At 43.2% G+C, this 12,030-nt stretch overlaps 1 protein-coding gene across 4 annotated transcripts in view; it reads left to right on the top strand.

Annotated features, from left to right (window-relative positions):
* Positions 1-1,714: 1,714 nt before the first annotated feature.
* PKIA (cAMP-dependent protein kinase inhibitor alpha) overlaps positions 1,715-12,030 on the top strand; it is a 44,052-nt gene continuing 33,736 nt past the window's right edge. Inside the window, exon 1 of one of the 4 annotated variants that reach the window (XM_087751123.1) lies at positions 1,715-2,074. The gene's annotated coding sequence lies outside the window, so the exon portion shown is untranslated. Of the gene's footprint in view, positions 2,075-2,229; positions 2,438-2,751; positions 3,305-12,030 lie in introns of those variants that run through there. The other 3 variants (XM_087751113.1, XM_087751110.1, XM_087751116.1) reach the window with 3 other exon arrangements.

Below are 12,030 nucleotides of genomic sequence, written 5' to 3'. Positions count from 1 at the left end.
TGGGGCGACCTTGGCTGGACCCCACCGCTCTATCACTCCCCTCCTCAGCAGGATGGCATGGGGGGGGAGAAAATGAGATGGAAAAACCTCATGGGTCAAGATAAAGGCAGTTTAATAAAAGCAAAAGCAAAGGCCGTATGCAGAAGCAAAAGGAAAACAAAGATTTTATTCTCTACTCTGCATCAGCAGGCAATGTCCAGCCAATTCCCAGGAAGCAGGGCTTCAGTATGCCTAGCGGTTGCTCCGGAAAACAAACATTGTAAATAACAAATGCCCCCCCTTCCTCCTTCTTTCTCTTAGCTTTTATTGCTGAGCAGACATCATATGGTGTGGAATATCCCTTTGGTCACTTTCGGTCAGCTGTCCTGGCTATGTCCCCTCAAAAGATCTTGCCCACCTCAGCCTACTGGGGAGGGGGAGAAATGCTGGAGAGAGAACCTTGATGCCGTGGGAGCACCACTCAGCAGTAGCCAAAACACTGGTGTGTCATCAACACCTTTCTAGCTACCAATACAAACCACAGCACTATGATAGCTGCTATGGGGAAAATTAACTCCATCCAAGCCAGACCCAATACAGCTCCCTTTCTCTGACCTGGTTATTGGGGCTCCCCTGCCTGCCCACATGCCCCTGAGCTCCTCTGTGTATGTGGAGATGAGCCTTCAATCACCTAACCTAACACACTGTAAACAGAGATTAAATATCACTGCTGAAATGCTGCCAGTGTTGCCCATTCAGGCCTGCCATGCCAATCAATAGAAGAGGTTCAAAGCAGGGAGTAAACAGGAGCAGCCCAATTAGTGCAACTGTGGGACTGCACAGGCACAGGGAATCAAATCAAAGACACCGGCACAGTTAAAAGCCTTACCATAACCACTATAAAAACAAACACAATGGATTTCCAAAAGGGAACTCAGGCTCAGAGTTTTATATCTCATCTGAGAGACAGAGATTAAGATCTTTACCTTAATGAGACTCCTCTCCCATTTTCTGCTTTCCTCTTCCACTACAGACAGCCTTCCTATCTATACTCAGGCCGCTGAAGCAGCTCTCATCCTGTTTCAGACCTCATCGCCATGGAAAACATCAACTTTTCCAACTCGGGTCTACCCCAGAACCCTGCTGAGGCACCGCTTGGTTACCCGGTCAACAGAGCAGGCGCAGTGCCTTGGAAACACCTGTGCTCACACAGGTATTTGCCTGGGAGCTCGTCCAGCGGGACTCTTCTTGACCAGATGCGACCCTGCCTCGCTCGTGAAATACGAAGAGCTCTCAGACTACGATGATTTGGTGACACGCGGATCTATCTGAACTGGGCTGCCTGCTGTTATTTATGCAGCAACATAGCTGTGCTTGTCCTGCACACGGGATGGGTTCGTGGGATTGTAAACTGTGACAGGAATCCAGCCTTCTTTATGAGCCTGCCACTTACCCAGTACGTGCGCAGCACTGTGTGACAAAAACAGACGTGCTGCCTACTGGTGGATCTTAAAAATACCAGGACGCCCTTGGTAAGGGAGAAGTGTGTCCTGGTGACCTTGGACGCAGTGCCTTTACTCTGCTCTCCCCTCCCAGGCACCGAGCGAAAGGCAGTGGCAAAGAAACTCCCCTCCACCCCCGAAACAGCTGCATTTTCCAGGGGCACAGCCTGCGGAGCGCTTGCGCGCCCTGAGGCCGGGGCGGGGAGAGCCGGGCGCCCACACACAAGCACGAGGGATTACAGCGGATTTTCCTTCAAAACAGAGCGCTCTCCCGGGGTGAGGCTCTCCCTTGGCTCCGGCCTTGCAGCGCTGCGAGAGCCTGCCCTCCTCCGCTCCTCGCCGCTGAGCCCGGTACGACCGGGCTGGGCAGGGCGGCGAGGCGAGGCCGCGGCGCCGGGCACGGGGGCAGCGGTTGGAGCGGCCGTCGGGCGGGAGCGCCGCGCTCCCCACAGCCTGCGGAGGGGACTCCCGAGAGGGGAAGGCTGGCGCGGGGCGGAGCGGCCCATCGTGCCGCCGTGCCCGGGGAGGACCCCCAACCCGCAGCCGCGCCGCCGGAGGACCGTGCCGCCCCTCGCAGGCTCCCGGGCAGCGGGGTGAGTGTAGTACCGCGGGAGTGCCGGCCCCTCGGGTGGGGGGGCAGCGCCAGGGCCCCGCGGGGCTCGGGCGGCCGGGCGGAAGGGCCGTCTCCCCCTCCGCGGCGGGAGCGGAGTGCGGCGGCCCGGGGAGGGGGCGGGGAGGATGACTTCATGCCGCCGGAGCGCCGTGAATTTAGGAGCAGCAGCAGCAGCTGCCGCCGCCGGCGGGATGTGGGGGTGAAGTGACAGCGGGAGCTGCCGCCGGCTGAGGGAGGGGCAGCGCCGGGCACCCCGCTCCGCCGAGCCCGGGGGCTCTGGGCCGCCACGAGCAGCCGCTGCGGGAGGGAGGGAGGAAGATGCGCTGAGCCGGTCGCTGGAAAGGTGAGCGGGAGCTGCCGGGGGCTTGTGCGGGGGCGGGCGGCGAGCTCGCCCCGCTGCCGGGGCCGCTGCCTGCCCGCTGCGAGCCCGGGGAAGGCCGGGCTGGCGGCCCGGGGAACAGCCGCCGTGCTGCGTGCGCGCAGGCAGGGTCTGGAGCCGTGCTGAGGCGCGTAAGCTTCCTTCTCCTTCCCCCTCCGGTGGTTCCCTCCAAAAGCAGAAAGGCTGCCCTCTCCGAAGCGCCACAGCGTTGCGTTTTATCTCCTGTTGCCAGGATGTGCGGTGGCTGCGTGCCAGCTCGCTGCTCAGCAGCCCGGGCTGCTCGCTGTGCCCCCGTCAGAAGGGATCCGCTCGCCCGGAGGGGGCATTTTGTCTGTGGCGGAGCGCAGGAGGGCCGCGAAAGCGGGAAGGAGCGTGGAGCGCTGCGACAGGTGCAGGACTGCGCTCCGGGCCTCCTCTTGCTCTCTCCGGTCCGCTGTGCCTTCCTCAAGTGACGGGGAAGACATCTTAGGGCAGAAGGGTTTCAGGGGAAGAGAAGCAGAAAAGGATGTCGTCTCATTTACATTCCTGGATTTGGGAGTCGCTTCACAGGAAACTACAGGGAGTGTAGAAGAAGTTGGAGAGCCAGTCCTTATACCAAAATGGATACTGTTGACTTTTTCGGGGACTTCTGTTTGTGTTTTCTTCCTTTTTCCATTTTTATCATCTAGCACAAGGTTTGGGACAAACAAAATAGCAGCAAAATTCAAATGCCTTTGTTTGCTAAATAGAAGAATTAGTGAGTTGCTCTTCTATCACGTCACCTTCAGAAGTGGAAAAACAAGAGTACATGCAGCATTGTAGCTTGGCCTTTGACGTTGCACATTGTTTGTGGTACGTACGCAGGTTTTAACATTAGATGAATGGTCTTTTGGAATTGAGTAGAAGCAAAAAATCTGCCTGGCCTGTGTCTCTGTCTGATACGTTGGTGTTTTGGGGTTTTGTTTTTTCTTTGTTCTGCTCTAAAAAAGGTTGCTCTAAAGCAGGCATGTCAATACGGGAGGCTAGGGTTGGCATGCAGAGGCAGATCATTAGAATGAGCACTGTCTGCCTGTAGTAATGGGTAATGGCTCTGTGTGGTTTGGTTTGGAAGTGAAAACAATGATTGTGCCTCTGGGAAGACAAGGATAGTGTATTCATCTGTTCTTAATGAAAAAAGGAAGCAGGATATTGGAAGCTGAAGGTTATTTTATTCAATGTCTTTTTACTTGTATGTTCATCTTAAAGGGTCCTGTTATCCTGTGTCTTCACAGAGCAGCTCATGCAGTTGTGGGATCCCCAGTCGTGGTTGAAGCCTCTGGTCATGATGCTAGAGTGATAAAAGTAATACTTAAGGAGGTAACAGGCAGTTGCTTGGTCTGTTGTCATTATTTCTGGGAAGATGTTTAAATATCTGTATTGATATATTGACTCAGTACTGATGCTAAGTATGCAGAAGGCGAATGATGGCTACAGAGTCAGGAAACGTGTATAAAAGCCAGTTGAGGCTTCGCGAGGCTGAAACAAAGAGTGACTGGTCAATTGCAGTGTCAGAAATCAGTTCAACAGACATATCTTTGCTCTGAAGAACAGTCATTAACTATGACCCTGTATAAGCTTGTTCCTTTTAAGCACTCCATGGCACATCCTATGTGTGCATTTCAAGCTAGAAAAAAGTTCTCATTCCATCAAACCTCTATTTTTTTTGTCTAACAAACATTTATTTTGTTCCTGTAAAACACTTGGGAGTCTGAGTTAAGACATCTCTACTGTTTTTTCCTTTTCTAGAAAAGAGCATGTCTGGCTGTCTCAGAGGTTGCAATGTTGTAGTCATTTGCTGATTTCTCCTCTAATTACCTTTGGCTGGAAAAAGAAACCATGTAGCTGACAGATGCTTCTCATATTAGCCCACCTATTCTATAAAAAGCCAATTTCTTCCTTGAAGAGAGCATCAAGTAATGTCTCCCATTCTGTTGTTGTTAAATACAGGGTAGTATGAGTGCTTACGAGTGTTGACCATTAGCACAGTAAATTTAGCTGTGTGTGCTTCCTGACAAACCTAAATAATGTTTCAAAGGACTGTTAGTTAACATTTCTTAAAACAATGTGGTGGCAGGGATGAAGGAGTAGTTGACCATTTTCATAGATGTGAATGTACATCTGATTGGTTTGACAGTGAAAACTTGAATTGCTTTTGTTTTTATCTTATGTGTACTCCAAAGACAGGTGGTGTAGTCATGTAAAATGCAAGAGTGCATGTGTCCATAGAAAAATGTGTATATATAACTATTAGTTTGAATTTAGTTCAATGGTGTTACTGATGTAAATCCACTTCCTACAGACTTCTCTTCCAGAACTCCTCTTCCTCCTTCTCTTACAGTAACTTCCATACCTTTGCCAAGCGAAGAAAAGTATCTTTATTGTGGTTAATTTAGGGCAACAGCCCTGCTAACTGGAAGAACAGCCTAGTTGGCCAGCTGGCTGATGCCAGACAGACTGGGTAGCAGCTGAGATTTAGCTGCCTTTTCCTCAGAGGGTCTGCTATTTTGGAACTCTTCATCTGGGTTAGTTCTTCGAATTTGTAAGAACTTAATTATCTTTGAGATTTCTAGGCCACAGTCAGCCTTTGAACCAGCAGGTTCATTTGACCAAATTTATGAGTGGGGGCCAGATGGGTATGTTTGCATAAGGCCTGTTTCCTTAGGAGAAGAAACTGGAAAACCCAGTAACCTTGAATGCACTTGAAGCTGCAGAGGTTTGATTTCATTTGTGGTCCTTTCCAAGAGCTCAAATGAAACAGTTCAGTTAATATATTTTCTCTTATTATGAGAATGTTTAAAGCTCATGTTTCTAAGTGCTGTTTGAACTAACTGAAACAACCACATTCCAGAGCAAGCATGTAATTTTTCAGTTATGTTGTTACTAGGCTTTGAGTTGGTTTATTTTCCCCAAATTAAGAATTCTTTAAAGGAAGTCTTGAGCAGGGTGTGAGTGGACAGATATTATACAGTGAACTTAAGACTATATACTTTAGCATGTGCAAACAGTCAGGAGTATTTTAACAGTAATGATACCATTTTTTTTTCTAGTTTTTAACTAGTTTTTCTAGTAGTTAACATTTCTAGGTGAGAGAAAATGCCCATCTGAGAAATAAATGCCAGGCATAAGCTTAAACTTCATCTCCTACTATGCAGATTAGTTTCATGTTGGACTCTAATTATTGTCAATAGAAGATCTTTATGTGAGTGGTCACTTAACTGCAAAGGTAGCAATTGTTAAGGAGAACAAAGAGTTTTATCCATTTATAATATAATAGTGGTGGGAACAAGACAGACATCTTTTTATCTTGTATTCAAGACTTACTAATCAAGTAAGCCACCACTTCACAACCCAGGTAATGAAGCCCTGAGGTTAATATCTGAAATAAGGAGATAGAAGTGCAGACTTCATGCACGCTTCTTGCAAAAGCAAGCTGAATTTAAGCCTTTCTCGTGAAGAGGACTGCATGTGACAGCAACACAAGCATGAATCCATTTATATGTATTAATTTCATGACGCATGGAAAGACTAGTTTTGAGAAAGTCTTCACGTTGTATACTCTTACAAAATGACTGTATTAAAACAACATTATAAAAGAAAGGATCTGATTGTACAAGAACTGTATGCTTCCAATATATATCCCTGTCTTTAAATTTAAAACATATCAGAGGAGAAAGTAACACAAAACGGACTTTCTTATAGGAGAGTTGGTGCAAATGTTCCAGCCAAATGCCGGATCAAATAATTTCATTTTTCTTCCTTTAATTCATATGGTAGAACCAATAAGATATGATCATGTTCTGTGTCCTCCCTAACATACTGAAGATACACTGCATTTCTGAGCTGATAGCATTTCTAAATGTAATGGTAAAATGATTCCAGGGTATCTCTGCCTTTCTTCCCTGGGTGAACCAAGTATAAAACATGAACTCTGCAGAAGAGCTTCAGTGGAAGAATTTCCATGTCAGCCAGGGTGTAGTTCTCTCTAGTAGAATTTGTTTTGTTTTCTAACCTTTATTAAAATGAATTTTAAAATTGGCTACATTGCTGTTCTTTGGCTTTACAGGATTTATGGGCAATTTAACCTGCCCTGTGTTCAGAAGTACCTTAAAGCAACTGGCTGGTCTTTGAGCAGTTATGCATCCCTTTCTGCACAACGTCCCAGTGATTCACCAGATGTGATAGGCAAATAGGTCTAACTCCAACATACAATTTTAGTTTCTCTTTGACTGCTTTTTTGTCACATCTTTGTTCTAGCAACTTTTCCAAAAGACCCAAAGGTATATCAAAGTTATCTTGGCAGCTGTTAGCTGGCCTGTAAAATGTGCTGCAGCTTTAATGAGATCATATACATCTTAATATATCTGTATAATTATGTATATTACATAATATATATATTTGCTAACTATTCACTCATTTGCCTTCTACCTCCTACAGAATTTCCACTTACACATATGGTGAGCACATAACTGTGGTGAAACGATCTCACCACCTGTTGTTTTAAAATAGCACAGATGCTTATTAATGGTCCTTCCATGATACTATTTATAGTACATGTTAAACCTCACTTAAAATACCGTGGATCATATTGGTAAAGGATATTATTACTTCAGTAGCAGTCTTAAGTTGGTTCCTGTTCAGCATCTCTATTTGTTGATTGTCCGTAGGTAAGAGAGAGGCAAACTTCACCGAAGAGTCAAAGCTGTGATACTTAATGAGAAACCTGTCAGTGAGTCCTGTACAAGGTGTTCTGTGAAGATGACTGCTGCTATTTGGATAGCAGATCAACTCAAAGAACTGCAAAAAGTATGAGTCCACCAATTCTGTATGCTCAGCCTTGAGCTCAGTTGATGTGAACTCCTTCGGGCCAAGGCTCAAAAGCAGAATTTTCACACTTCAAAGCAAGGGAAAGTAAATAATAGCAGAACTTGAGCCTTGACCAAGAGTCCCTCCTAATTTTTCTTTTTTTCATGGAAAAGTCTGTTCTAAATGGATTAAACTAAATTTATGTAAACAAATGTTTCATCACTTCCCTTTGTCCAATCTAATGAGTGACTTGGATTCTCAGCTTTGCTTTCAAAGAATTTCTAGAGTTCTGCCTAATATTTCTGGTCTGTAACTCTCTAGATTTGTCTTTGAAATTTTTTTTTTGTCTAACGTGGTCAAAGTAGAAATTAAAAATCCATTTCTACTTTGAAATCATCTCTCCACAAGTGGACCAAGAAAAATTCTTGTTAAGTAGAAGCTCACTGTCATTCTCACTTCATTGAGATATAAGTTTAAAAAGGTGATCAGGATAAACAGACTCTTCTACTTTCAAACTTCCCAAGGTTCTTGCTTTGGGGCACAGAAAGTTCTTGATATCTGCATGTTGCTAGTGAATTTCAGGAAAACACTATTATACACTGCAAAGAATATATAACAAAAAAAGAATGAAAGATGTGTCTTATTTAAGTTTAGCAAAAGATCTTGGGAACTATTAGGTTAAGTGTCTCTTTTTGGTGTTTGTTTTTTTTTTTTTTAAGTGAATTTGTAAAATGAAATACATATGGAGACTTTCTCCTGTGGTACATGACATTTGGCATTGATTAGTTGGGGTTTGTGTAGCTAGTAAATTAAAAAATAGTTGTTCACGCTAGAACAGTGATTGTCAGATGCCTGTTCGAACTGTATAGGATGGACAAAAACCTCTTCTTATTCAGAAAAGCTGTGTGCCATATCATTATAGATCTAGCCTGTAAGAATATAAATCTGCTATTGAAATAAGACCACTGGCAAAATTCCAGTAAAGGATGCTTAGAGAACTAATGCATAAATTAAATGGAATAATCATCTTTTGATACAGTCTCCCAGTGTTTAGTGCTCAGCATTGATGAGGAGTTTTGTGAGCTCAAAGTAATGTTTGCACTATTACATTTAATCGCAGGGGGCATCGTGTCCTCACTGCATGTGTTCGGTTGGTCTGATTTATATTCTCAGCCTCCACAGTATCCTTTGGCAGTTACATGATTCGGTGTACGTGGAGTGTAAGGAAATCTTTGTTTTGCCTTAAAATTTGTTGCCTAATGATTTAATTGGGGGCCCTTTTAATTGTCATGCTGTGAGAAATGTTAAACAATTGTTTCCTTTTCAGTTTCTTACTAGTCATGTTTTCACATATCTATCACATTTTCTCTTTCCTTAAGAACAGAGTCGTCTTAGTCTATTTGCTCTTTCTGCATATGTAGACTCTCTTCCATATCTGATTGATTCTTTGTCGCTTTTTTATATACTTCCTGCAAATTTATTTCTGATGTGCAATGGTCAGAACTTTAGGAACTCTGCTTAGTAGCATGATAATTTCTGTTTCTGTTCTATTCCTTTCCTATTTTTTTTTACCATACATATTTTTTCCAGTTATTAATTACATGTTTCATTTGGGTTGATCTCTCATGTCCCCATGAGGTTCATTTTCATTGTAGGATCAGTACAATAATACGTTTGCAGTGAGACTGGAAGGAACTGGTGCCATTAGCAGGAGACATAAAAATTGATGGCTGGGTAGCAAAAATGTGCATTTTAAGTGTAAGAAAGAACAAACTGTAGTGAGCTTATAGACCAAGAGAGATTCAGTCATAAACCCTTCCTTTGTTTTGTGTTACTCTTGTTTTAAAATAGTGGGATGATGGCAGCTTTACTGATTTGGGCTAATGTTTGGGAGCTCAGACATGGCAAGCAGAAAATAAGAGAACAGGATTCGTTAATGCATATAAGAATTGGAGCATGTGAAAAATATCAGCCTAAAAGGCAGGCATAATGTGAAACACTTTTTTTTTTTTTTTTTTTTTTTAAATAAAAGCCTAAAAATAGACTGCTGCATTTTAAGTAACTGTTATTTGTAAGGTCTCATGGAGTCAAAGTGTGATAAGAGATGTGAATGGAGTATGCATGAATATAGAAGCTGTATGACTTGAGAAGGAGACATAGCTTATCAAAATTGATTACAGCATGCCTTAAAAGCCTAAGGACACCACAGATATTGTCAATGAAATAAGCCCATGTTATCATATATTTGTTTATATACAGGCTACTAATGTTTACGTTCAGTTCTTAGACAAACACCAAAACCTTTTCCAAGCAGAATATTTATCCTGAATAGGGAATGCTCTAAATTATCCTGGATAGCTAGAGGCCTTGTTGAATACTTTCTTGATATGTTTATTTGCCTGCAGGGAGTTCAGGTGTTGATCTGCTGAATGGCAGCTATAATATTATAAGGTAGTAAAGAACTGTATTAGCCAGTGTCATTCATTCTGAGTGACAATGTGTAAAAATAATGCCACCAGTGCTACGTGTCCTTTTAGAGTGTAATTTTTGTATCTATACCTAATGTGGTATTACTAGGGCCTGACTGGGGCAATGGCAATATTCTCTTGAATTTTACAAAAGCAAAAACACTGATAAATGATGAAGAACAGGTGCACAGCCTTCACCCATCCCCAGCACACACACAGAGCATCTATAGAACAAATAAAATTTGAATGGGTATTTATAGAAGGTGAACATGATAGCCAGGCACTCGGAGGAACACAGATACCGTATAAGAAATTCAAGCATGTAACATCACTTCCTCACTGATACTTTAGTATTGATTATATGTTCATGTAACAGTAGGCTTTTAACATATAGAAAGCTAATAATGGGGAATGATTTCATTAGCACATAAGGAAGGAATTGCATGAAGATATTTTGCATGGTATGATGCATTAGCTAGTTCTCGCTCCAGAAGATACTTTTCAGTTGTACACTCTGCACATTTACGCAATTGCTGTACAGACCAAAGAGCAAGAAGCAGCATTTCTGTTACCCTCTTTTTCTCAGATACTGGGGAAATGTATTATTTATGTAGCACTTTTTATCATGGAAGACCTCAAAACACCTTACAGCACTTCTGTTTGCATTGACAACATTTGCAAGTAAGGGATGAAAGCTGTTATTTAAACATTGTTTTCCCACAGTTGTAGAGCTGATAAGACTGCAGATCAGGGAGTTATTTATGCTAATCTCCAGAAAAAGGTGCTGATTTCTGATGACTACTGTAGCACACTCAACCATGCTATTTCCTTCCAAGCAGAAAAGTGTTTCCTATCACTTTTGTCCCTCATAGAAGCAATTTTTGAAGGCCATTCATCCATTACAGACTGCAGCTCCGCTTTTTAAGCAGCGTTTCTAGTGGGACAACACACTACGCAAATGTATTTTGTGTAAGTTTACTAGATTCTCTAGTCCACTCTTTGTTAGCATTTCTGTTCTTCCGTCCTCTCATAGCCTTCTTGGCCTGGCCAAGCCAGGCACTGGTACTCATTTTGCAAATATATATATATATATATTTTTTTTTTTTTTAACTGAATTTTGTCAGTAAATAAAATTTTTGAGCTTATAGTTGGGTCTCTCTTGGTAGCACAGTATTGTATAAATATGTGTTCTTAACTACTCTCTCATACCTTTATTTGGAGACTTAGCAGTTTACATACCTTAAACAAATGCATATGATTTCTTAAGCAAACTACAAGGCAGAATTCTAGAAACAAGAAAATTTTAGCACTGTTCTGGGGTCAGCATCCAAATGACTGCCTGTCTTCCTGTGGTGGTATGTTGCATTAATTTCCTACTGCAGTGGGAGGAAAAAGTGCCAAAAACATTCCGAGTTTCCCCTGCTTTCCAGGCTGTGTGATCCGAGCCCATTACTGAATGCCGTGTGTTCTTTGAGCCTTAGGCAGCACCCGAGCACCTCGTTTTGGTGTCTAGGTGTGCTTTTGGCAAGTAAGCTCTTCTGTCCAGCTCCTCCTGAGAGGAGCAGTCGCCTGTGTCTCTGTGCTTAGTAGTGATTCATTACAATCTCCTCTCGGGGCTGCTCTTCAGCATCTTCTTTCATAATTCTATTCTTGTATGAATTTTGGTGACAAGTATGGGGTGTTTGAGGGGTTTTTGTTTGTATGGAATGAGTATCAGCAGGATCAAAGTTGCAGTCTTTAAGTTAAACAGTGTCTGTGAATATTGCTGAGCACTAGACAGTTTCATATGTGACTGTTAAACTGTTACCAAGGATTTTGGTACATTTCTGGCTTGTGTCAACTTGTTCTCCCAAACAAGTCCAAAACTTGGTCTGGGAATTGGTGTGGGTTAGGTGCCGTTTCCCAGTTGGTAATTTGAATGTTGTTTAGAAGATAAATTCTTCTGTTAGAAGCCTTTCAGTTTACCTGACTTTCCCTTGGTGTGGTTGCTGCTGAGGCAGGTCAGATTTTCAGCTAATTTGTCTGGCTTTTCTCTCTTCAAACTGATAAAAACAGTGGAAGCTTTCTGTGCATCCTGCGAGATCTGTCTTTCAACTGATGTTCTTTCTGTGACACTCTTCTTGGATGCTTACTTAATCATATCTGCCATTTGTCCTGTTGAAGAAATTTCAACTTCCCACCCTCCTTTCTGAGGTATTCCTGTTCTGCTCAGAGAGCAGTAGTTCCAGTGAAGTGTTCTAATTTTTCTCTCTTTTCTGAGCACATTTG

The sequence above is a fragment of the Nipponia nippon genome, unplaced genomic scaffold (assembly GCF_047370975.1).
Source record: "Nipponia nippon isolate SJK-2023a ecotype South Korea unplaced genomic scaffold, ASM4737097v1 scaffold_1, whole genome shotgun sequence".
Lineage (NCBI taxonomy): Eukaryota > Metazoa > Chordata > Aves > Pelecaniformes > Threskiornithidae > Nipponia > Nipponia nippon.
Note: the sequence above shows the minus strand (reverse complement) of the source record. Positions and strands in the feature narration are given on the sequence as shown.